This window comes from Equus caballus, chromosome 3 (genome assembly GCF_041296265.1).
Source record: "Equus caballus isolate H_3958 breed thoroughbred chromosome 3, TB-T2T, whole genome shotgun sequence".
Taxonomy (NCBI): domain Eukaryota; kingdom Metazoa; phylum Chordata; class Mammalia; order Perissodactyla; family Equidae; genus Equus; species Equus caballus.
This window is the reverse complement of record NC_091686.1, coordinates 83,203,881-83,231,149: the sequence shown is the minus strand read 5'-3', so window position 1 is coordinate 83,231,149 and position 27,269 is coordinate 83,203,881. Positions and strand designations below refer to the sequence as shown.

The 27,269-nt window shown below is 39.6% G+C and overlaps 2 long non-coding RNA genes across 4 annotated transcripts in view; both read right to left on the bottom strand.

Annotated features, from left to right (window-relative positions):
• Window positions 1-27,269, bottom strand: part of LOC106782997 (uncharacterized) — a 112,615-nt gene that overhangs the window by 84,659 nt on the left and 687 nt on the right. For 2 of the 3 annotated variants that reach the window (XR_011437574.1, XR_011437575.1), the window contains exon 2: window positions 9,380-9,465. This is a non-coding gene — a long non-coding RNA (uncharacterized lncRNA). Of the gene's footprint in view, window positions 1-9,379; window positions 9,466-12,074; window positions 12,303-12,938; window positions 13,120-27,269 lie in introns of those variants that run through there. The other variant, XR_011437573.1, reaches the window with a different exon arrangement.
• On the bottom strand, window positions 19,233-25,835 carry LOC138923654 (uncharacterized). The gene is made up of 2 exons (XR_011437577.1): window positions 25,707-25,835; window positions 19,233-20,571 (listed from the first exon to the last, which is right to left on the bottom strand). It is a non-coding gene; the product is annotated as an uncharacterized lncRNA (long non-coding RNA).

Here is a 27,269-nt window from a genome sequence, read left to right as displayed (position 1 = left end):
AAGTCCCATAACAGCCATTAAGATGATAAAACTTTTCTCCATCTCATTACATACAAATGAGGAAACTTTTCAAGGAGATGAAATAATTTTCTCAAAGTGCTACCACAAGTACATCCAAGACAAGCATCACAAGTATAAAATCCAAGATTTTGTAACATGACTCGAACCTAGTCCTTCTGACTCCACAGGTCATGCTCTGCAGGATGCATTTTGTTCATATCTAGGGAGCATAGAAATGACTACACATATGGGTCCACCTTCAAACAATGATACAGATAACAGCATTATCACTAGTGTTATTACCTTAAACTGTTAGCTTTCCAACACTTATCAAAACATCAGCTCAAAAAGCGAAGTACAGGAGGCCATTTGAAGAGTTTTAGTCCATCCATTCTGTCAGAGCCTCTGAAATTCTGGGTTTGGATAAAGTCGAACCCACAGACCATTTCTTATTTGGGCCACAGCACCTTAGGCCCTTTCACAACTACCTTCACTGTAACTGTGTTTTAAGGTCACATCCTTAACTTTAATGGAAGAATATCTATTACTGCTTTTACCACAAAAATATTTCTAGGGTCATTGTGTACTACCCATTTGAGTATTCCCTATGAAAATCTCACCTGAAGAATTTATTATATAAGCAAGTACTAGAAAAAAACTTTTTTCCCTCTTAAAGAACTGGTTTGCTCCCGCCATTTTTATACTGAACTTTATTTCACTGGTGACATTTCTCTTTTGGCTTTGCCTGCCCAAAAGCTCACAGTCAAAGTTCGAGTCCTATTCCAGCACCTATGTTAATCCTTACAGTAAGTATGCATATTTATATTCTTTCCCATAGATGTGATTTTCATCTTCTATTTCAAGTGGAATTCTAAATGGAGTATGTGATGATTAATTTTTCCCGTCAACTTGACTGGGCCATGGAGTGCCTAGACATTTGGTTAAACATTAAACATTATTTCTGGGTGTGTCTGGGAAGGTATTTCTGGATGAGATTAACATTTGAATTGATAGACTGAGTAAAGCAGATTGCTCTCCCCAGTGTGGGTGGGCCTCATCTAATCCATTCAAGGCCTAAACAGAATAAAGGGCTGAGTGAGAAAGCTGGGACATCGGTTCTCTCCCGCCCTAGATCTCCTGGGTCTCCGTCTAAGCCTCCATGGTTACACGAGCCAATTCCATAATAAATCTCTGGATTATATACATATATATATATATTCCATTGGTTCTGTTTCTCTGGAGAACCCTAACTAATATGAGGTATAAAACATAAATCAGGGGCTGGCCCCGTGGCCGAGTGGTTAAGTTCACGCTCCGCTGCAGGCGGCCCAGTGTTTCGTTGGTTCGAATCCTGGGCACGGACATGGCACTGCTCATCAGACCACGCTGAGGCAGCGTCCCACATGCCACAACTAGAGGAACCCACAACGAAGAATATACAACTATGTACCGGGGGGCTTTGGGGAGAAAAAGGAAATAATAAAATCTTTAAAAAAAAAAAAAAAAAAAACATAAATCATACAGAGTAAAAATTACCTGAAAAAACGACTTATGTTGCCCTAACACGCAGTATATAATAAAGTACACATAAAAAACATAATTTTAAATATAGTTACTATTTCATTCAAATCCTTGAATTCCTATATGTATGTATATACATATATACACACATACGTACATATATATACATATATATATATTCACTTTCATGTACCAGATATATGTATGTATGTGTGTGTGTGTGTGTGTGTGCTTGTGTGTGTATTTCCATATAGTTTTGAGTATAGGGCAATCTGCTGCTACCAACATCTCTTTAAAGATATGATCAATTCCAAAAGATATGAATTAATATTTATAGCCAAAGCAATCCTGAGAAAAAGAACAAAGCCAGAAGTATCACATGCTCTAAATTCAAAATAAACTACAAAGCTATACTAATCAAAATAGCATAGTACTGGCAGAAAAACAGCCACACAGATAAATGGTAAAGAATTGAGAGCCCAGAAATAAAACCACACATCCATGGACAGGTAATCTTTGACAAAGAAGCCAAGAACATACAATGGAGAAAGGAAAGTCTCTTCAATAAATAGCGTTGGGAAAACTGGACAGCCACATGCAAAAGAATGAAAGCAGGTTATCTTATGCCATACACAAAAATTAACTCAAAATGGATTAAAGACTTGAATGTAAGACCTGAAACCATGAAACTCCTAGAAGAAAACATAGGCAGTACACTCTTCAACACTGATCTTAGCAGTATCTTTTTGAATATCATGTCTCCTTATGCAAGGAAAACAAAAGAAAATATAAACACATGGGACTACATCAGACTAAAAAGCTTCTGTAGGGCAAAGGAAACCATCAAAAAATGAAAAGACAACCCATCAATTAGGAGAAAATATTTGCAAATCATGTATCCAATAAGGGGTTGATTTCCAAAATATGTAAAGAACTCATACAACTCAACAACGAAAAAAACAACCTGATCAAAAAATGGGCAGAGCATATGAAGAGGCATTTTTCCAAGGAAGATATATGGATGCCCAACAGGCACATGAAAAGATGCTCAACATCACTAATTATTAGGGAAATGCAAATCAAAAGTACAATGAGATATCACCTCACACCTGTCAGGATGGCTATTATTAAAATGACAAGAAATAGCAAGAGTTGGAGAAGATGTGGACAAAAGGGAACCCTCATACACTGCTGGTGGGAATGTAAACTGGTACAGCCACTATGGAAAATAGTATGATTTCTCAAAAAATTAAAAGTAGAAATACCATATGATCCAGCTATTCCACTTCTGGGTATTTATCCAAAGAACATGAAAATACTAATTCAAAAAGATATGTGCACCTCTGTGTTCATTGCAGCATTATTCACAATAGCCAAAACTTGGAAGCAATCCAAGTGCTCATCAACAGACGAGTAGATAAAGAAGACGTGTTATATATACAATGGAATACTACTACTCAGCCATAAAAAAAAAGACAAAATCATGCCATTTGCAATAACATGGATAGACCTTGAGGGTATTATGCTAAGCGAAATAAGTCAGACAGAGAAGGAAAAATATCATATGATTTCATTCATACATGGAAGATAAACAAACAAAAAACCACATAGATAAGGCAAACAGATTGGTGGTTACCAGAGGGAAAAGAGATGAGGGAAGGCAAAAACAGTAAAGGGGCACATATGTATGGTGATGGATGGAAACTAGACTTTTGGTGGTGAACATGATGCAGTCTATACAGAAGCCAAATTATAATGATGTACACCTGAAATTTATACAATGTGATAAACCAATGTGACCTCAATAAAATAAAATTTAAAAAAATAATTAATATTTACAAAGCACTATACTGTTTACAAAGCTTCTGTACCCACAAACTTTATTCTAATCCTCACATTTTCCATTTTCAGACAAGGAAAATGAGGCTTCTAAAATTTAACAAATATTAACCAGAACCAAAGTAAACAAATCCTTACCTAAATAAGAAAGGTGTTCATACTACAAATGCACCAACAGAGGGACAACTAATCAAGCACCATGAAAAATTACAGTAACGCTATATCACAAAAAGAAAACAACAATTCTGACACCAAACTGGAAGTCATGGAAGATTGTGATCTAACTGATAGAGAGTTCAAAATAGCTGTCACAGAGAAACTCAATGAGCTACAAGAAAACTCAGAAAGACAGTTCAATGAGTTCAGGAATAAAATTAATGAACAAAAGGAGTACTTCACAAAAGAGACTGAAACTCTAATAAAGAACCAAACAGAAATTCTGGAGCTGAAGAACTCAGTAAGTGAGATGAAGAATAAGGTAGAAAGCATTGGAAATAGAGCAGACCATAGGGAAGAGAGAATCAGCAAGCTTGAAGATAGAAATCTAGAAATTACTCAGGTGGAAGAGGACAGAGACCTAAGACTTTTAAAAAAATGAAGAAATTATACAAAATATATCCGACTCAATTAGGGAAATGAACATAAGGATAATGAACATCCAAGAAGGAGAAGGGTGGGAGAAGGGAGCAGAGAGCTTATTTAAAAAATAGTAGCTGAGAACTTCCCAAACCTGGGAAAGGAACTGGATATACAAGTACATGAAGCTAATAGAACACCTAGTGATCTCAATGCAAAAGTCCTTCTCCAAGACACATTATATTAAAACTGTCAAAAGTCAATGACAAAGAAAGAATATTATAGGCAGCCAGGGGGAAAAATAACCTGCAAAGGAACCCCCATTAGGCTATCAGCAGATTTCTCAGCAGAAACTCTACAGACAAGGAGAAAGTGGAGTGATACTTTCAAAATATTGAAAGGTAAAAACTGTCAGCCAAGAATACTCTATCTAGTAAAGTAATCTTTCAGATATGAAGGAGAAATAAAGCCTTCCCCAGACAAACAAAAGCTGAGAGAGCTCATTGCCACTAAACCTGCCTTACAAGAAATCTTGAAAAAAGCCCTCCTACCTGAAACAAAAAGGCAAAGGTTGGGGCCAGCCCCATGGCCAAGTGGTTAAGTTCGTGCACTCCACCAAGTTCGGCGGGCCAGGGTTTTGCCGGTTTGGATCCTGGGTGTCTATATGGCACTGCTCATCAAGCCATGCTGAGGTGGTATCCCACACAGCACAACCAGAGGTACTCACAGCTAGAATATCCAGCTAAGTACTGGGGGACTTTGGGGAAAAGAAGAAGGCAAAAAAAAAAAAAGGCAAAGGTTTACAAAGCTTTGAGCAAGGTGATAAACAGATAGAATCAAAAAATTGCACTCTACATCAGAATAGGTTAGTAAACACTATTATAACATAAAGTTTCCAGGGGAAAAAAAGCTTTAAAAATAACCGTAACCACTTCAATTTGGTAACAACTTCACAATACAAAATGGGGTAATTTGTGACAACAAAAACATAGAAGAAGAAGAGGAAAAGAATGGAAACTGCACAGGCTAATGAAGATAAGACACTATCAGCAGAAAAAGGACTACCTCATCTATGAGCTCTTTTGTACAAACCTCATGGTAACCACAAAACAAAAATTCAGAGTAGTCACAAAATATAAAAAAAGAAGAAACTGAGACACATGTCATGGAAAAACACAAAACTGAAATAGCAGACAGAAACACAAGGAAAAAGAAACTGTGGAAACATAGAACCACCAGAAAGGAAAAGATAAAATGGAGGTATTAAGCCCTCACTCATCAATAATCACCCTAAATGTAAATGGATTGAATTCATCAATCAAAAGGCACAGAGTGGATGGATGGATTAAAAAACAAGACGCAACAGTATGCTGCCTCTAGAAGACCCATCACAGCTCTAAAGACAAACATAGGCTCAGAGTGAAGGGATGGAAGATGACACTCCAAGCAAATGGCCAACAAAAGAAAGCAGGTGTAGAAAGTTTAAGGAACGCACCCGGTCTCCACTACTAAAAAGTGTCAGCTCTGGGGTCTGAACCAAAATCTTCTGGAGCCAGAAGATCTTTGGACTGGAGTACTGATCCAAGGGAACAGAATGTGATATTTACCTTTTAAGGGATTCCCTTGATATCAGCTCAAGTATAACAACCCTCCATTTGAGAGTTACATATACTTGCATAACTGCCTATAACACAAAAGAATAAGAAGACTTACTTTGAGCTTCTGGTCACTCTCTGGTTCCACAGAGAAGCTCAGCAACGAAGCCAAGGGGCCTTCACTGCTCATCCTTCCAGGGTTGCTTTAACCTAAATGGCACTTTGCTGAGAATTAGGAAAGCTCTTGGGGGCTTGAGGTGCCCTGTGTCTGATGAGTTGGTGAGTGAAAACAGGGTGACCTCAGGGCCCACTTGCCTTCAGCCAGAGGCCTTTGCTAGTACTAGCAGCCATTGACCTTGAACTGCACCACCCTGTGCCCCTTTCGTCCTCTTCCCCCTCTCTTTCAGACTCTTTCTCCTTTCTCCTCTCTCATTGTTTCTCCCCCGACACCCCCATCTCCTTTAGGGTAGCCCTTCAAGGCGACAGCTGGGCGTGACATCCAGTTGGTTGGCTGATCTTTATCCTACCAGGCTTACCCCAGAATTTAGCACTTTCTTCTGAGGGCTGTAATCCCCGCACAAGCATCTTAGTCTTGAACATTGAGTACTCCCTTGAGAACACTGCCAAAGTTACAAGCAAAATAAGAATCTTCACCAACTCTCCCAAAAGCTAGCCTCTGGCCTGTACAACCAGCCTCCATTCTTGACGCTCTGATTGCGTCCAGCTCAGCAAGGGAACCACTGATTTCAGCCAGTCAATCCAGATATAATGGCACTTTTAAACAACAACAAATATTGAGAAATAAGTCTTTATTGTCAAAATAATTGCTGCCAGGAATCACAGGCCCAGCCCATAAAACAGGGAGTTTCAGAGAATACTTCCTATATAATAGCATGAAACCATCTGTTCCGAAGCAAACCATTTCAATCACGCCTTAATGTTCAGAGTCAATTAAATAAACTGTGGATCAAGAAAGAAAATAAGCAGCAGCCAACAAGTAATTTTCGCGATAGAACTAAAATGAATCAGACCATTTAATTCGACATTTCCCCTAACCAGTTGTGAAAAATTATGCAGCCTCATGCATTTATCTTAGCCATAATAAAGAATATTCTTTTGTGCTTATGGAAGAAAAACTTTCTCCAGGAACGTGGTGTGCAAAAGTAACAGCCAGCTGACTCTCCCTTTGGCTGCACTGGGCAGTAGGGGCAAGAAGGTATCTTTCTCTCCCCAGCTGGCAAGATCTGGGAGCTCATTAAAAGAGCTGGGACACTGGGCAGGCACAGGCTCAGAGGAAACCTGGAGCCACCACTCTCCTACACCCAATCTAGCCCTCGCAGCCAGACTTCTTCCCAAGCGCCTCGGGCCTTTCCTTAGTCTGTGTTTTCTGACACCAGTTGTGGAAAGTGTTTGTGTTCTTGCCGGTTGAGGTTCTTGGGCCTTGTGCAAATTAGGGGGTGTCCCTGAGCATGCTGTGAGACAATTACGAAGTTACCCTATCACTGCAGGGTAGTTTTGTGAGCTTTTTTTTTGTTTTAATGTTAAATTCCAATAATCTCAGACATGTAGTAATTATATTAAGTACTTTAATACAAATATACAGAGCTTCTATGTGCTCATTCAATCTCCTGAGTATAAGATGTGTGCTCCACTCCAGGGCAGTTTAAGAGGCCTCTCTACCCCCAGGACACAGAGCACCGGGGTTTCAAGTCCCACTCAGCCAAGAGAGCCTCATAGATTAATGAGCTTTTAGCGGACAAGCGAGAAGAATGACCACCGCATGCTAGGTTTAAACAATAAGTATAAAGATATATTCTAAATGAGCAATGCAGGAACACACTCAAGAACAAAATAATAGAAGAAATAAAGAGAAAACAACCTCTCTGAGTGCTTAAAAAAAATGATCATAGCAGACATCAGTAAAATCTGGATAGTAGGTAGATATGCTTGATTCAGAAAATTTTTCTTCAAAACATGTATTTTCATCTTAACAACGATTGCCTCTGAGTAGAAGATAGTTTTCTACTTTTTATACTCCTTTAAAACTTTATCAGGTTTCAAATAATGTACGTGTAGTATTTTCATAATCAAATAATACATATGTATTGTTAAAATGCCACACTACAGGTTGCCATATTTAAAAACAATTGACATATTGGGCATAAAATACAACCCCTACAATAGGAAAACAACCAACAACAGGAAAGTGAGTGTGTGATCATTCTATGGCATCTCTGAAGAACTTCTAAACATAGCCTAATACTCCAGAGTTAGACCATCGATTGGGATGTTGGTAGAATTTCCAATATAGGACCCAGAGCGCTGGAGGAGGGCGGTTGTGTGTGGAACTCAGGACCTCAGCACTGTTCCAGGCATTTTCTCCAGCCCATATCTAGGGGTGCTAGGATGGACTAGATCTGGGGAAGGGACTCCTCACTCTCCAATGAGAACATAAGAACTCCCTAAGGAGGACATTTCTGCCATAGAAGACAACTAGGATAAAAATTCAAATTAAAACAACAAGTGTCATTTTCACTCATCCCATCAGATTGGCAAAATGGTTAATGTTTGAAAATATCAGGTGTTGGCGAGAGTTTGAGGAAATGGGTTTTCTTGTACGGTGCTGGCAGGAGTGGAAGTGGGTGTAGCCATCTGAGAGGGCAATTTGGATTACACCATTAATCCATTAAGTATGTACAAATACACATACACATACAACTCAACCATGTCAAGTGTGGGGGTGATTCCTGGAAGAGTAATGCAAACAATACTTTTCGCTCTGTCTGTAATATAACAAAAGCACAAAAATAAAGATCATGAAAATTATATTGTACAAAACTGACAATCTGCTGAAATGAGAGAATCCCAATGAGAGAATCATGGTAAGAGCTTTAGCTTACTGCCTTTTGAGAACAGGGATTAGGTAGAGGATGGAAGCCAATCAACCAATTTTGTTATATCCAGATTCACAATATTACTGTATCTACCCTACAGAAACACTCACGGATGAGTACACAATTGGTCATTGGAACACGGTTTGCAATAGAATGGAAACCACCTAAAAGTCCATGGGTAGGGGAGAGCTTAAATTACAACAGCTTCACACTATGAAGCAGGAAAAGAATGAGGCAGGTATATATGTCCAGACATTGGAATATCTCCAAGATATGGTATTAAATAAAAATTTTAAAAACAAGTTACAGAATGATAAGTACAACTGATATCATTTAGGTAAAAATTAAATATATGTACTTATCTCAATAATATGTATAAATTAATTTTTAAAGTTTTAAAATATATATATACTAAAATATATATATATTAAAGTTATAAAATATATATATATATATATAAAATGATAGCAGTAGTTACATCTAGGGAAGGAAATTGAATGAAGGAGGTCAAAAGAGACTTTACCTTGATCTGTAATGTTCTATTTTTAGAATTTACAATGAAAATGTATTCATGCATTTCCTGTGCAACTAACATAAACATTCTTTTTAAAAGAAAGAAGCTCCTAGGGAGACAGGCACAAACCCATGTGGGCTGTACCCACCAGGGAAATTCCATGTATTCATGGGTTTATTTCTGTGGTGCTTTCCTTGAGGACTCTGGAAAAAGACACATTTAGCAAAGAGTGCCAACTCTTGCTCACCTGTATTTTAATTCCTTTTTAAATTTCCCCTGGCTATCTGGTAAAGAAAGCTTCACACCTCAAGAAAGAGAAGAAGGAGGGAAAAGGAAGAGAGGGAGCAGGAGAGATGAGGGGGAGGAGGAGGAAGGTGAGATGGGGAAAGCTAGGGAGACCATACTCATCCCCAAACCCTGTATGAAAAAGGGGCACCTGCCTTAGAAGTCTGGCCCCTTGCCATCCACTTAACAGCTGTGTGAACTTGAGCAAGTGTCTTCATTTTGGGATCCTCTGTTTTCTCTTCTGCAAACAAGAGTAAGAAAATCTAGGTAAGTTGTCTAGCTTGGCATCTGGTGCATAGTAAGGAGCAAGGAAACAGTGCTTCTGACCAGGGCTATAGCGAGCCGAGAGCCTGAGGATGAGGTGCTGGCTCTTCTACACTGGAATCTGATTAATTCCATCTGATGGAGGCAGACCAAGTCCTCCCATCTGTTATTTGACAAAGAGAAGGGAAGGAGATTTCATCAGCGAACCTGAACCTTCCATCTGCAGAAACCCATAGACATAAGATTCTTCACTTCCGTAGGTTATTGTTATCATTAGACTTTGCGTTTGCAGAAGTCTGACAATTTACAAAGCACTTTCCTTTCCATTACTTAATGTGATTCTCACAACAGCTTGGTCAGGTTATCAGGGAAGACAATATTTGCATTTCCAGAGGAGGAAATTAAGGCTCAGAGAAGCTAGGTGACTTGCCAGGATCACTTAGGAGCACAGCTAGGATTCAGACTCAGTTCCATGTGGTTACAAAGCCTGTTCTACTTCCACTGCACCTGTGTCTCTTACTACTGGTCGTTCAATAACATGAGCAAAGAATCCAGGAGGAAAGGGCAAGGGAGAGGGTAGGAGTGTCGGGGAGGGGCTAAAGGACCATCTTGGCTGAGTTGTCTCCCACTACCAGTTTACCACAGTATCTGCTTTTGCAGCTACTCCACAGAAAGGACAGTGGATACCAGCTTCCTTTGTGGGAAAATTCTCTCTCATCCACCTGTATATAATCCAAAATCATCATGCTTCAATCTCCCTCATCCGCTTCAAGATATCATTCACGTCAGACCATTGTCTGTCCTTCTTCTTGATAAAGTTTCCCTTTTCTCTAACTCTCCCCTCCTTTCCCAAACCCATGACACAGGGAAATTTTTATCTTCATATTCGTTTGGGCACATTCTGAGTCCTTGGAGAATATTCTGAGACCGTGTTCTATCCATGAATCATTTTTTCCAAGATCCCCTTTTTGTGTCAGAAGCAGATCGCCCCTTCATCTTTGGGGGATTAAACTAGATTTTCCTTCTCCCTATGTGTGAAGTGAACTGTGACCACTTGGCTTATGTGGCTTTCTTCCTGGCCAGCAACAAAAGAGAGAATTTGATGAGGAAAATCATTTGGACCCGTTTTCAACAACCCGGTGAAAAGTTTCAAGATTTGTATATTCTCAGATACAGTAAACACGCAGACGAAGGAAAAAAAGGAAGGAGAAAGAGAAGAAAGAAAACAAAACAAAACAGAAAGAATCTCTTTTATATCAGGAATTGTTGACATTTTAAAAACAATGTATTTTTTCCGCCTGCGAACCTTAAGCAATGCATCCCAATCAGGACCTATAAAAGTCAGCCCAGAGTCGCATTTCCGTAGTGTCTCTCTGCTTCAATGACATGCTAAAGTAGTTATAAGTCCTTTGTCTGAAAGATGGGAAGGAAAGACAAATTTCTCATCCAGGCGACTTGGATAAGAGAGGGAGCCAAATACCATAATGTCTTCATAAGCCCTTCAACAAGATTACTTCAGAGACTGGCTTTCACTGCCAAAGCGAAGTAAAGAACTAAAGCAGTGTGCTGCATAAATTAGATGAACTTGGCCCAATTTCATCAAAAAATCGAGAATTTGAAGATTTGGGGGGAGTAGACTTTCTTTGTGTGAGGAGTAGCCTCACTTTCCTGCTCCATTGGTCATTGGATATCAAGTTCCTCTCAAAAGTAAGTAAGTAAGCAGGTACGGACGTAGCTCACTGAGATTTCTTTTTGTTCTACAAAATGAACATGTTGACTATTAACTATATGCCAGAGACTTCGCATAAATCACCTCATTTAATTCTCATGACACTGCCGCAGGGGGAAAAAAAGTATATCAACCCTGATTTTCAATTGAGGAAACGGATGTTCCAGGAGAGCTTCACTGAGCTGCCCAAGATAGAGCCAGGGGATGACAAAGAGGATTTGAACTCAGTTCTGTCACACGCGCGTGCGCGCACACACACACCATTTTCTATCGCGTGCATCAAAAAGGAAGCCCGTAAAAACTGCTGGGAAATCCATGTGTGATACAATATGAGTATACCTTTACAAAAGTTATGTGGGAGGAATTTATACTTGTGACATGAGTCGTCATGACATCATGTCATGAATTCAACCTATACATGCGTGAAATAGATTTCCCGTTCACTCTGTCTTGTAGACGTAGAAAATAGTTTAGATGACCTGGCTTAGGGAGTCACTGGTCAAATGAGAACTAAGACCAAAGGTACCTCTGTTTTTGGCTCCGTGACCTTATCTTAAACACGTTATAGCTTATCATTATAAAAAGACAACCCCTTGTCGCGGATATTGCAGACTATAGTTTTTTGGGTTTTTTTTTTTTTTTTTTTTTTGAGGAAGATTAGCCCCGAGCTAACATCTGCCGCCAATCCTCCTCTTTTTGCTGAGGAAGACTGGCCCTGACCTAACATCCGTGCCCATGTTCCTCTACTTTATATGTGGGACGCCAACCACAGCATGGCCTGCCAAGCCGCGCCATTTCCATACCCGGGATCCCAACAGGCAAACCCGGGGTCGCCGAAGCGGAAGGTGCAAACTTACCCGCTGCGCCACGGGCTTCACCTGTGGGCTGTAGTTTTTGTTGACTACTTTGTTGACCAATCAGCAAATTCCGCTTACGACAGTTGAAGAGAGCTTCCTCAGTGTAGTGGAATAGTTAAGAGGATGAACTTTACGGTCCAGCAGACTGGACGTGAATTCACGTTCTACCTCCTAACGGTCACGGGCCCAGGACAAATTATCTAATCTCTGGGATGTCCATTTCCTCACCTGAAATGTGAGGATAACAAAAGTATCTACTTCACTGGCTTACTGTGAGGATGAGCTAATACATATAAACCACTCGTTCATGATACCTGACGTGTTTTAGTGCACGCTCAGACAAAAAAAATATATAAATTTTTTTAAAAACTTGGACACTGGACATACCCTCTTAAAACTAAACCTGAGTATTAAAATTATTCTTCCAGAAAATGTAATCTCTCAGGAATAGTATGCCTTGAGTATAGACAAAACTACAGAGTTGAAATTGAAGTTAATTTTTATATTCATCATTTCCCTTTCAGAAAATTCAACATATAAATCACCAAAACAAAGCACCAGTCATCCTGTATTACATAACATTAAAGGAGAAATATTTTCCTCCTCTTCATACAACTGCGTCACAAAGTTAATATTTAAATCTGACAGATACTAGTCAGCATTTTTCCTGTTTCCACTTTTGCTCTATTAAATCCTCTGTCTGAAATTATTATATAATCAGAGATCAATCTTATATTGCTCCTCTCTCTAAGAATGGATAGCAATAACTTTTAAGTATTCCTTCCATAATTTCCTTCGGCATAATTAGAATAATTTTATTGAGCTTTAGTAATTGGACAAAGTTACAAAATATAATATACTTACCATTAGTATATCCTGTAAACATAAATTATGAAATGAATGAATGAAGAGAAGGGACTAAATGAGTAAATATATAAATAACGTTAAGTGGCCTTTGGCAGCGCTCTCGCCGGAGCAAAAACAAGTTTTCACCGATGAAACAAAGACCATTAGCGCCACCTGGAGGCTAGAGTCTATTCGCAACGTAAGGAAGATGTGAACCGCGGGAAAACGTTATCAGCGCTGAAACGGGCAGCAGAGATGGTCTAGCCCTGTATGGTCTTAAACGTTAGCTCACATGTGGTTGTGGAGCACTTGAAATGTGGCTAGTCCAAATCGAGATGTACTGTAAGTGTAAAACACACACCAGATATCGAAGACTTAATATGGAAAAAAGAATGTAAAATATCTCATTCATAATTTTTCTATTGATGACATGTTAAAATAGCTTTGATTATATGAGGTTAAATTAAATATGTTATTACAATTAATTTTACCTTCATATTTTTACCTTTTAATATGGCTTCTAGAAATTTAAAATTGCATGTGTAGCTCACGTTATCTTTTATTTGGACAATGCTGATCTCCCCCTTGCCGCTTAGACCAGCAGCATTCCCAAGTATTAGTTACCCGAGAGCTTGTTAGCAATGCAGAATCCCAGGCCCCATCTCCAACCTACTGAACAAGAATCTGCATTCTGGGGCCGGCCCGTAGCCAAGCAGTTAAGTTCACGCGCTCCACTTAGGCGGCCCAGGGTTTCACCGGTTCGGATCTTCCGAGCGGACATAGCACCATTCATCAGGCCATGCTGAGGCAGCATCCCACGTGCCACAACTAGAAGGACCCACAACTAGAACATACAACTATGTACTGGGGGGCTTTAGGGAGAAGAAGGAAAAAATTTTTAAATAATACAATTTAAAAATTAAAAAAAAGAATTAAAAATTTTTTAAAAGAAGCAAACTGCATTCTAGCAAAATCCCCAGGTGACTGGTATGTATATGAAGTTTGAGATTTGCTCATGTAATCCAAGCCCTTTGTTTTAAAATAGGGTAAACTGAGACCCACAGCAGTAACGTGGCTTGTTCATGGTTATCTAGCTGGTTGCCCCGAAGCCTGGCTCCCCAGTGGTCTTGAAACTGCCCAGTACCCCGCCCCACACTGCATTCTCCCACAGACCCTTCCATCTCTTAGAGCAAAAATAAAACAGCCCGCTGCTTCACTAGCAAAGAGCAAAACATATTATTGTAAATATATAAGGAAATATGTCCTCAGGGATATTTATAACAGAATTCTAGGGTATTCTTTAACACTCGTGCAAGTAAGTCACTCCATAAAAACACAGAAAACCTGTGCTTTTGAAACTATTCCCACAAATAACATCCTTGGACCATGAAAAAAGCCTGGAGTTTGGAGCCAATAGTGTGCATTCCAATCACTGAGTCAGTGAAAACAATTTAAAGGAAACTAATTCCTTTAGGATAAGGAAGAAGGTGAAAGAAGGAATTTCAGTTTTGTAACCCAGTTCCTAGAGGGAGGGTCTTATTCATTCTTTGAACGTCCAGTTTCTCACAATATGTTTAGCACATAGAGGGCTTTGAATAAATATGTGTTGAATGAACAGATCGGTTTCTGTTGATTAGATTCTATATCTCAGGAAATGTTCCCTTCTTTACATTGTCTGGTAACAATGTAAAGAAATTCAGGAAAACGCTTAAGTAGGAGCCATAGCTAAAATTAGTCATACTTTTATGTCAAAATCCCTTTGTAATTAAGCACATTGTTATGAGAAAATTCAAATATGTACTAACTTTGGTCATGAGAATATAATCCATTGCATAGGAAGAGGAGGTTCCAGGTAAAATAAGATAATATTTAATTATTCCAAGTAATTCCAAGGAGGAGAAGTTGTTAAAATATCTTCTCTCGTTTTTGTAAAAATTTTTACTAAGACATTAATTGAGCCTAATCAATATCCAGAGTACTGTGCCTATGGCCCAAATGTTTCTCTCACAAAAGATCACTTTTTTGTATGCCAACTGGAAAATGTAGATTTAACTTAGGAAAGTAATTTCTGTGTTATATGAATTGAATATACTGAGTAGAATAGGAAGCACATTAATGAAAGAATTTTTTCAAATGATGTAAGTCATATAGGAAGGAAAGTTTAACTCCCACTCTCTTCCTTTCGATTGTCCCATTTCCTCATGTTTTATCCATTACTCATGTCAGGTTTTGTTATTAACCTAAATAAAATAATAGGACATCAATCCTGCTTGTTATATACAATAATGTATAGATGGCTGTTGCATATAATTATTGGAATGGTAATAATAATAGAAATCATAGGCAACAATATTAATTTATATATCATTAATTTGGCAATGAACTATGCACTGCCTTATAACATTTCTTCTACTGAGGTCTTGAATAAATATGGAATGATTCAATCATTCATTCAACAATATTCATTGAGTACCTGTAAGCCAGACACTTAGCCTGACACAGTCACTAGGAAAACAGCAGGGAGCATAGATTCTCATGGAAGAGACAAACAATAAACACATAAATGGTGAAATACATGGTAGGTCCGATTGTAAAGAGTGATGTGGAGAATATTAGGGGGGAAATGCAAAGGGGAGGGGTACTATTTTATAAAGGGTGATCTCTCTTAATTTTCAGTGGGAACCTGAAAGAAGTGATGGGGGAGGTCATGCAGATAGCTCGGGGAGAGCTGCTGGTCAAAGGACAAAGGCCATAACGTAGGAGCATGCTTAGTGGGTTAAGGAGCAACTTGGAGGCCAGTGTGGAGAGTGGAGTGAACATGGGCAAGACTAGGAGGAGAGAGGGAGCAGGGGCCAGATCAGGTAGGAGGACCATGTTCAGACTTCGGATGTTCCTCTAAATAGGAGGAAAAGCCTTTAGAGGGTTTAGCAGAGACGTGGTGTGATCTGACCTAACCTTTAGAAAGAACCAGTCAAGCCACTGTGTTTGAAATAGACCTTAGGGACCAAGGCAGAAGCGGCAGTTAGAAGATTATTATAATAGTCCAGGCAAGAAATGACGATGACTTGGACCAGGATGATAGAGGTGGAGATAACGAAATGGTATAAAATTCTAAGCATATATTGAAGGTAACACTAGCAGGATTTTCAGGTGGATTAAATGTGGTATATGAGAAGACAAGATAAGACTTCAAGTGTTTTGAGCAAGGGAGACACCAGTTCCTGGGAAAACTGAAACATGAGTAGATCTGGTTTAGGGGAGAGGGAGGGAGGGAAGATCAGAGATTGCTTTTAGAGATGAATTTAAGATGGCTTTTAAATATTCACTTTTTAAAATTAGATACACTAGAACAGATTCAAGGGAAAGGTTGAGGCTGGAGTCCTTGGCATTGTTTCAGTCCCCAAGACATGAGATCACCAAAGAAGTGAGTGGAGGAAATGGAATCAAGAAGAGTTTCAGGACTGAGCCTTGGAATATCCAACACTGAAAGGGGCTGATTGTTGTTTAACTGTTTAGAAGTTTAGTGTTGTCGTCCCCGAACCAAAACGCTAGCTCCTTGAGGCTACGGCCTAGTCTTTGCATTCCTCACTACTCACTTTGCCCATGGTAGGTGCTCAATAAACATTTGGTGAAGGAGTGAATAAATGAATGTACCAGGTATTCATTGAAGGAGTTACCAAGATAAAGGAAGAAAAAGTATGGGGGAACATATCTGGCATCCCTCTCCAGTCCCATCCCTCACTCCTCCCCATGCAAGAAAGAATGACTTATTGCTTGATGAATTTGTGAAAGGAAACTGAGATGGCAGGCTCAGCAGATCCTGGGATCTTGCTTTTCCCAGAGGAGAGGTCTGGAATTCTAAGTAAGATTGCCATTTGGGGGCTAGGAGAGGGAGAGAGGGTGATCAATTATCCTTCCTCACACCTCAGTGTATTGTTATGTGGTCTTTTGTGACTGGATTATTTCACTTAGCATACTGTTTTCAAGGTTCATCCGTGTTGTAGCACATGTTGGTCCTTCATTCCTTCTTATGGCCTAATATTATTCCATTGTATATACCATTGTATATACCATTCCATTGTGTATACCACGTTTTGTTTATCCATTTGTCAGGTGATAGACATTTGCATGGTTTCCACCATTGGCTATATGAATAATGATGCTATGAACATTCACGTACAAGTTTTTGTGTGGAGGTGTTTTCAATTCTTGTGGTTACACATCTAGGAGTGGAATTGCTAGGTCAAATTGTACCTCAATGTTTAACTTTTTGAGGAACTTCCAGGCTGTTTTTCAAGGTAGATGCACCATTTTATATTCCCACCAGTAGTGTATGAGGGTTCTGATTTCGCCACAACACTTGTTACTGTTTGATTATAGTCGTCCTACTGGGTGTGAAGTTGTATCTCATTGAGGTTTTGATTTGCATTTCCCTGATGGATAACAATGTTGAGGATCTTTTGACGTACTTATTGGCCATTTGTATATTTTTCTTTATTCCTTGTCCCACCACAGACTGGTTTGGGTCCCATTTCTATTGTACTGGCTCACCTTACATTTTTAACATTAACTTGAGGCCTTACATCAAACAGGATACTTCTTATCCTTCTCCCAAACACACAGACCTTAAAAGAATTTACCACTTCATCTCATCTTGACTATCATCTAGTATTTTATTTCAACTTTCATTTTTTATACCTTACAAGTTTATCATTATTATTATTTTATGAAGTCAGTGCTTACTTAGCAATCTAAGCAAACACTCACATTTGCCAGTTACAGTGTTTACCATTATTCACTGCATCTCACTCTTTCCTTCTGGGTTCAATTTCTTTCTTCCTAAAGGACAATCTCAAAAATCTTTTTCAATAAGACCGCATGCATGATAAATTATATTTCTTTGATTTTTGTAAATTTTCTTATTCTTGAATGATGGTTGCTTTTGTATAGATTCTAATTGACATTTGCTTTAATATTTTGAAATATGATTCTATCGATTTCTGGATTCTATTATTGCCATTGTTGGTCTAATTATTACTCTTCTAGGTAATTTGTCTTTCTTTTCTGGCTGCATTTAAGATTTGTGTGTGTGTTTTGTCTCCATTGTTTATTTTTACTTCTGTGTCTAGATGTCTATTTTTACTTATTCTGCTCAAGTTTCATTATGTTTCTTAAATATGAAGATTCACAATTTTAATTAGATTGGAAAAATTCCCAAACGCTACCTTTTCAAACTTTATTTGTTCTGCATTTTCTTTTCTTTCCTTCTGGCATCCTATTGGTTATATGCTGACTCTCTCCCTTCCTCCTCTTTGTGTCTTATCTTCTCTCATTTTCCATTTTTATCAATTTTTGCTGCTTTCTGGGTATCTACCATAGATTTAGCTTCCAAGTGTCTTTTCAGCCATTTCTAACTGGCTATTCAACTACATTTTTCCTTTGCTAAAAGTTCTATTTGGTTCTCTAAAACTTGCCTGGTCTTTTCCTAATAATGCACTCTTTCTAGAGTTTTGATTCCTTCTATTGTGCTTTTGATCATACTTATTTTATCTCTCTCAGACTAATTCAATTATCTCAATTTCTTAGTGTTCTGTATTCCTGATTTTTGTCACTCATAATAGATGGGTGCTATATGAGTTCTATACCTTTCTAAGAACTCATCTTTAGTGCTAGTTCTTTTTCTCTGACAATCGCTTCTAAGTGGTTTGGCATTGGCTTGCACCAGGCAGAAGTATCAAAAGCTTAGACTGATGTTTATGCTATTTTCTCAGCTGAGAAAGACAACTAAAGATAAAGATAGAAGCAGTGACCCGGACATTGGATCTGAAGTAAACACTAGAAAGCAGACAGGTTGGTATTTTCCCCCCACCTAAATACCAACCTTCCACAGACAAGGCTTTTTTTCATCTGCCTTTGCCAGTGTGTAGATTTTTTATTTTCGAATCCATCTTTATACATTTTCACCATAGAAGGCTATAGAGAAATTTTATAAACTACTTATTGTTGATGTGGGATGTAGATGGTAGCATCAGGCTGTCACTCCTTCCATAACAAATAGAAAAATAGAAGCAAAAACAAAAATCATATTTTAAGACACTGAAAGACTGTAGAAACAAAGTCTAAGGGAGTTAAATTTCAGAGAAGGAAAGTCCTTCCTAGGAAATTGGCAGTCGTTTCTCTCCTGTCACCTTAATTCCACAAGGGAATTAAGCTAGAAATCAATAACAGAAAGATTACTGGAAAAATCCAAAAATATGTGGAGATTAAACAACACACATCTAAATAAATAACACATGGGCCAAGGAAGAAATCTCAAGGGAAATTTTTAAATATTTTGAACTAAATGAAAATGAAAACACAACTTAAAATTTGTGGGACGCAGCAAAAGCAGTGCTTAGAGGGAAATTTATAGGCTTGAATGCATATATTAGGAAACAAGAAAGACCTAAAATCAATCATCTAAGCTTTCACCTAAGAAAACTGGACAAAGAAGAGCAAATTAAACTCCAGGTAGGGAGAAGAAAATAAATTATAAGAAATTGAAAACAAGAAATTAATAGAGAAAATCAACAAAGCCAAAAGTTGGTTCTTTGAAAAGATTAATAAAACCAATAAGCCTCTAGCCAAGCTAAGAAAAAAAGAGAACACAAATTGCTAATATCAGAAATTAAAGAAGGTACCTCACTTCAGATCCCATTAAACGGGACATTAAAAGGATGATAAAGGAGTATATGAGAGCTCTCTAGACTTTCTGATCATTTCTCTGTAAACCTAAAGCTGCTCTAAAAAAAATTATCTATTCATTTTTTTAAAAAACCAGAGACATGTCCTATTGGCAGGGTTGAGAGTGGAAGGGTGGGCGAAAGGAGATTCTTCTTGATGAATGGGGAATAGGGCATATGGTAACAAAAAGTGCTGGTACTTGAATAATCTATTGAATGAATAAGTACTATCTCCAAATAAGGTCACATTCTGAGGTATTGGGGGTTAGGACTCCAACGTATGAATTTTTATGGGACACAATTCAACCCATGACATGGAAGAAGGAATGGTGGGCATATGGCAAAGCTGGACTTAGGTCAGGAAAGGCATTGACCTAGAGCAGCTGAAAGCAAAGAGGCCAAGGGGAGAGGGTGGGAAGCCATGGACCCCAGTCTCAGTTACAGGGAAATAAAGCTAAAGTGGGCCTTCAGAAGACTCAGGCAGAATGCTGACAAGACCTAGCTGAGGAGGAGCAGGCCCAACAGCTGTGCCGAGCTTTATGCCAGGGCTGGGACAGTCAGATTAAAGTCACCTGCTCAGGCTTGACTAGCAGAAAAGAAGTAAGGACAGGTGCAGCCATCAGCGTGACCACAAGTGCATTGAGGGCACCCCAGTGATCTTTTCTGTGAAGCAGGTATTCAGATCACCTGCTGAAAGAGAAGGGTGATTGGGCAAAGTGCCAGGTGATTTGGATGGAGAAAGTTGCGAAGACCTAAAGCAGAGTGATGGGCTTAGTATTTGACGGGCAGCAAATTAGAGGACTGTCGTGGGGCTTGTGTTGTCCAGCTGAGTTCAGCAGGCATAACCCGGTAGTAAGCCACTCTTGCACAGTGGCTCTGCTAGGAGGTAGATGGCTGGACTCACACAGGGTTGAGGATTTGCAGGGCCACTGCAAGAGAAAGGAGGGAATGAGAACTGGTGAGTGTGGAATGGAAAGTAGAGAAAAGCAACGATAGAGCATGAATTCAGGCTGGGAAGGAAAAGCAGCAAAGCATACATCTCAAAAGCATTCACTTGTCACTCTCTGCTGCCACAGGTTTCAATTAGGCCCACAACTAAACCTTTCCAAAAGCTTCTAACTGCTCTCCTGTCTTTCCTCTTGCTCACCCTGTCCCCATCCATTCTCCACTCTGCTGCCAAAATGAGCTGAAAGGTCTAACCACGCTACTCCCCTGTTTAAATTCACTCACTGTCCACCTGTCCCACGGCCTAAACAGAGCAGACGCAATGTGCTGTACACCAAGGTATCTGCTCAGCAGGGGAACCCAAATCATGGAGACCAAGAAGCAGTGATGTCAAATCAGAGATGCTCGCAGCTGCTGTTAACACTCCATCTGCTTATAAAGGCTCAACAAAGCAACTTCTTTCAGAGTGGGATTCGATGCACCACCATCAAAATAGGACTTTGTTGGTGCCATTCCCTTAATCTAGAGGGTTCTCTTTCCCTTTTAGCTCTCCCTCTTTTAGGGACTCCCACCATCCTTCAAGATCCAGCTTCCTTCAGGAAGTCTTCCCTGACCACACCAGTTAGAAACGACCCCTCCATACTCTCCATTTAGCCTTTATTCTCTACTTCATTGTGGTTATTTTTTCAAATGTACCTGAAATCAGCATTTTTGAACACCTGTATGACACGTGATGTGTAAGGTGCACTCATTTAGATGAGTTGTATTGGATCTCCTTTAGGAAGATTATATCAGGTGCAGGGTACAGAGGAGGAGAAAGCAGGGGGCTTATCAAGGATGTATCTGTGCACAGAGCTTTCTGTACGTAACATCCCTCAACCTGCACAGCATCCCTGCGAGATGGCTTCTATTTTAGAGGTGAAACTAAACCCAGATAGGGTCACGCAGTTCACTGTAAGTGGTAGAGCAGCCAGTCTAACCAAAATGAGTCAACCTCCAAAGCCCCTGGGCTTTCCACTCTGATATGCTACCCTAGGAGCCTATGATCTTGGCCCCATGGACCCCTCCCCATAGCTAATCCTATAACACCTTATACATGGTGGACGCTCAGTAAGTTTGTTCACTAATTCACACTTTCATTCAATCATTCCACAGATATTTACTGGGCACCTCCTACGTAACGAGGCACTGTTCTAGGAGCTGCAGATAGACTAGAAAGCAAAATGGCAAAAATCTTGGCCTTTATGGTATTTACACTCTCATAGGGACAATAAAACAAAAAATGAATGCATATGGCATAGCACGTAGTGGCCAGGGTGATGGAGAAATAGAAAGGGAGTGTGGGAAGTGGGAGGAGGTTGCTACTGTAAATTGAAAGATTGGGAAAATCCTCACAACAATGAAGGAGGGAGCCATTCACTTATCTAGAGGAAGAACATGGCCCGTGGAGGAAACAGTCCATACAGAAGGCATGGGAGGTGGTGTGTCTGAGTAATCACTAGGCCAGTGTTATGGACTAGTGTACGCACCCCGCCTAAATTCATAGGTTGAAGCTGTAACCCTCCAGTGTGGCTGTATTTGGAGTAAGGGAGTAATTAAGCTTCAACAAAGTCATAAAGGCGGGGCCCTGAATCTGATAAGATTAGTGTCCTTATAAAAAGAGACATCGGAGAGCTCAATTGCTTGAGCCCTCTCTCCCCAGTACACAAAAAAGGAAAAGTTATTTGAGGACACAGCGAGAAGGCAGCTGTCTATAAGCCAAGAAGAGAGATCTCATCAGAAACCGATCCTCCTGGATCTTGATCTGGAACTTTGAGCCTCCAGAATGGTGAGAAAGTGAATTTCTGTTGGTTCAGCCAGTCTGCGGTATTTTGTTATGGCAGCCCCAGCAGACTAATACAGCCAATGCAGCAAAGAGGGAGATGAGCAAAAAAGAGGAGAGGGACTCAGAGAGATGGAGTGGGAAGGGGTGTTACTTGGTTTGCAGAACGTGTAGCTGGCACCTCGTAGGTCACTGCAGTGATCTGGCTTTCACTCAGAGTGAAGCGGCTCCCAGTGGGGAGTTTTGAGCAGACGAGTAACATGATTTACCTAAGTTTTTAACAGGATTACTCTGGCTACCGTGTTGGGAATAGACTGTAAGGGGGACAAGGGATAGAAGTAGGGACACTAGTTAGGAGGTTATGGCAATAACACAGTAGAGAGATAAGAGAGTCTTGGACCAGGGTGGTAGGAATGAGGTGTTATGAAATAGCTGGATTATGAATATACTTTTCTAACATTTTTTATTGTGAAATACAATAAACATACATAAAAGTGCATAAAACATAAATGTACAGCATAACATTGATTATAAAGTAAACGCCTATGTAGCATGACACAGGTCGATAAATAGAACATGGCCAGGACCCCAGAAGTCTCTCATATAGAATCTCTTACAAACACAAACTTCTTTCCCTTGTCAGTGACCTGCCTTTAAAAATAATCATTTTCTTGCTACTCTTTCCTGCTTTTGAACCTTATGTAAGTAGAATTATACAGCGTGTACTCTTGTGTCTTGACTTTTCCCACCCAGGACTGTGTTTGTGAGCTTCACCCATGTCATATGGAGCTGTAGCGGGTTCATCTTAATCATTCTAGAGTATTGGATGGTCTGACCAGCTCACTGCATTTACTTTTGTCAACAAACGTTTGGGTTGTTTCCAATTTTGAACTACTATGAATGTCCTTTGAATACTCTTGTCTATGTGTTCTTGTACACACGCATGTGCATTTCTCTAACATACACCCAGGAGTGGAACTGGAAGTCAGAGAACGTGGGTCTTCCACTTGCCTAGACAATGCCAACCTGTTTTCTAAAGCGACTGGAATGATTTATCCTGCCTCAGCAGAGTTCAATGGTTCCAGTTGCTCTAGAACTTTAACACTTGGTATTTTAGTCTTTTCAGTTGTAGCCATTCTGATGTAAGATTGTATTCCATTATGGTTTCAATTTGCAATTCCCTGATTATTAATGTGATTGGTCACTTTTTTGTACGTTTGTTGGTAATCTGAATATCTCTTTGGGGAAGTGCCTGTTCAAGTCTTTTGCCCATTTTTCTATCCAGTTGTGTCTACGCAAAATAACCGACAACCATTCTATAGATAAGAGAAATAAGGCGAGTTCATTATGAGTCAGAGTGAGGATTATAACCCTGGAAGGCCTTAGAAAGTATTCTGAAGAAGTGTGGTTTTCAGGACAGTCTTATATATTTTTAGAACAAAGAACGTACATTAAACACACCCAAGATACATTTCAAAGTTTCAAAGAGGTATTCAGTTGCAAATTAGCAGGTCAACAGGACCCTGATGTCACCAAAGGGACTAATCCAGGCGTTACCAATAGGGCATAGGAGGGGCAGTATGCATTCTTATCTTAAGAGAGTGCATTCTTTACTTTAATGGTTAAAGCTAATGTACAATGTATGTTTGACAGGCCATAAATCAGGATTTTTTTAGTTCAAGTCGAATCAGTTTTAAACCTGAGTAGTTACTCCATATCCTTCAGTATTTGAAAAGCTCTTGACAGTGTCTTGTCTTTTTTAATTACTAATTTGCAGGATATTAAGCCTTTATTGGTTATACGTGTAGCCAATACCTTTCCCTGTTCTGTGCCTTGTATTTTACTCAATAGTGTCTTTTGATGAAGAGAAGGTCAGGGAACCACACCACCCATGTGTCGGTTGTCATACTGTGGCAGCTGCATGTGGCTGTGATGCTGAAAGCTAAGCCACCAGTATTTCAAATACCAGCAGGATCACCCATGGAGGACAGGTTTCAGGAGAGCTTCCAGACTAAGACAGACTAGGGAGAAGGACCTAGCCACCCACTTCCAAAAAAATTGGCCATGAAAACCCTGTGAATAGCAGTGGAGCATTGTCTGATACAGTGCTGGAAGGTGAGCCAATAGCATAGAAAGACCCAGCAGGGTTCCACTCTGCTGTGCACAGGGATGCTAGGAGTGGGAATTAACTTGATGGCACTAACAACAAACTTCTGTATAAATTTGAAAATCAGCTTGTTAAGTGCCACAAAAAGTTGGAGTTTCATTGGGATACATTTATTCTATAAATCAGTTTGGGGAGAATTGTCATCTTAAACATATGGAGTCTTCCAATCTGTGAGCTTAGTATGTCTCTCCTTTTAAATATCTTTAAATGTCTTCTTTAATATCAATAACATCTTATTTTCTTTGAAGATTTATGCATCTTTTATTAGATTTATTCCTGGACACATAATATTTTAAACCATTGAAAATGGTATCTTTAAAACATTTCTTTTCTGTTTGTTGCTGGGAAATAGAAATGATCGATATTTACAAATTGATTTTTGTATCCAGCAACCTTACCAAACTCTCCTATTAGTTCTAATATCTTATCTACGGATTCTATTGGAGTTTATATTGTCTTCAGATAATGACAGTTTGTTTCTTACTTTGAAGTCCTTAGACCTTTTATTTCTTTCTTATTTATTGAGCTGGCTAGGACCTTCAGTAAAGCACCGACTCCAAAGGTGATTGAATTTTGGATTCATATTTTGAAAGTAGAGCCAATAAAATTTGCTGACAGATTGTACTTAGGCTGTGAGAGGAAGAGAGGAATCAAGGCTAAGTTCAATGTTTTTGGCCTGAACAATTGGAAAAATGGCATTGTCATTTACTGTAGGCAAGGCCAGAGGTTTGTGGATCGCATACCGCTGGTAATTAAATGAAGCAAGACAAAAACTGATGGATACTTATTGGCAATGATCTCTCTAACAGACTTTAGCCTGGTTTTCCACTTTTGAAATAACTCATTCCTGTAAGGATTTAAACATTTACAAATGCTCTCAGCCGGGTTTGACTTGGGGCTTCCTGTTCAGCCACTGCCCTCTACAGGGGGCTTGTCTGAACAGGAGCTGTGCACTCTGATTAAAATCCACATCAAAAAGTATGGGACAATTTTTTCCCTCCAGCCTCAATCTTTCCGGTTTCCACTGCACACACACACACTCCCCTGTCTTGTTTTACAATCTTTCCCCAGATGAAATAACTACAAGAGAACCTCCCACCCAGGACGCTTGGTCCCTGCAATGCACTTACACGCAGCTTGTCTGGAAAGATGTCCTAGAAAGGTCAGCTGCATTTTTGTGGGGTTAACCTAAGGACAATGAAGAAACAGTGACAGGGTGACTCCTGCAGAAGAGATCCTGGGTCATACAAAAAGGCCTCATTGTCCTTGCTGAAAGGCCAATTTAACCGTCCTTTGTCACATGGCTCTCAAGTCACTGGTAAAGCCTTATGTGTCCCTACGCAAAGAAGCAAAACTCTAAAAAGCTGGCACATTTAACAATCCAAAGGATTGCTGAAACTACTCGTGGTTCCCTGATGTTTATTCAACACACACGTAAGGTATCTCACTCGGGTAAGGGCTACGACTCCCCCTTCTCTCACCTGCCTCCCAATCTCAAGAATGTCAACTCTAAAAAGGCAGCAACATTGTCCTGTAAACTGTCTGTCCTCAGTGTCCAAAACACTACCCGTCATATTAGAGGCATACGATAATATTTTTTGGAATTGACATTTTAAAGGTTATAAAAAATTACCTAAAAAGTTAAATTTTCATTAATCATAACTGAAAATCAATAGTTTAAAATTGCTAAGTGAAGAAACAGCATTGTCACTACATGGAGGCAAGTGTCAGGAGAAACAGCTGGTGGAGTTAAAAACTTGGCCCCTGTGGATGAAAAAGAACCAATACCCAGTCTATAGACAAGAGAAATAAGGAGAGTTTTACTTGAGCCAGAGTGAGGATTATAACCAGGGAAGGCCTTAGAAAGCTCCGGGAGAAGCACGGTTTTCAGTACATCCTTATATCCTGTTAGAACAAAGAACACACATTAAACACACCCAGGACACATTTTCATCAAAGTTTCAAAGAGGTATTCAGTTGCAACCTAGCAGGTCAGCTTGACCCTGAAGCCAGGAAAGGGACTAACAGGGAGGCTACCAACAGGGCATTACAGTAGGCGGAGGATGGGGAAGGAGGCATTCTTTAATGGTTAAGCACATGTACAATGTATGTTTGATAGGAAACGTTAGGCTTTTTAGCTCAAGCCCAATCAGTTTTGAACCCAAACAGTTACCCCCCACCTCAACACGTGAAAATCTCTTGTCACCTCCAAGGAGTGGAACTCCGGTGGGGAGGAGACTGCTGTTTTTAAAATACACCTTGTACCACTTTTATTCTAGTGTTGTTTGCAATGGCCTTGATGATTTTCTAGTTTATGTGTTTAAATTATCCACATTTGCAACATCCTAACACAAGTATTCATTTTTGTGTATGACCCGCCTTCTTTATCCTATGGACGAAAATAATCCATAACCAATCTATAAATGAAAATTTGGGAGAGTTTACTCTGAGCTGAAATCTGAGGACCATGGCCCGGGGCCTTTCTTCGCGAAGGAAGAAAGGGCACCAAAGAAGTGAGGTATACAGAGTCATTATATACCTCCATACAGGACGTTTCACATATGATTGAAATGTCCCTCCCACAATAGTCACAAGATTGCCCTGTCAGCACAGCGCTTGATGGACACAGCAGGTAGTGGGTCTACTCTCTTGGAGGGGTAGCAGGAGGCAAGTCTATTGTCTCGAGCTGGGTG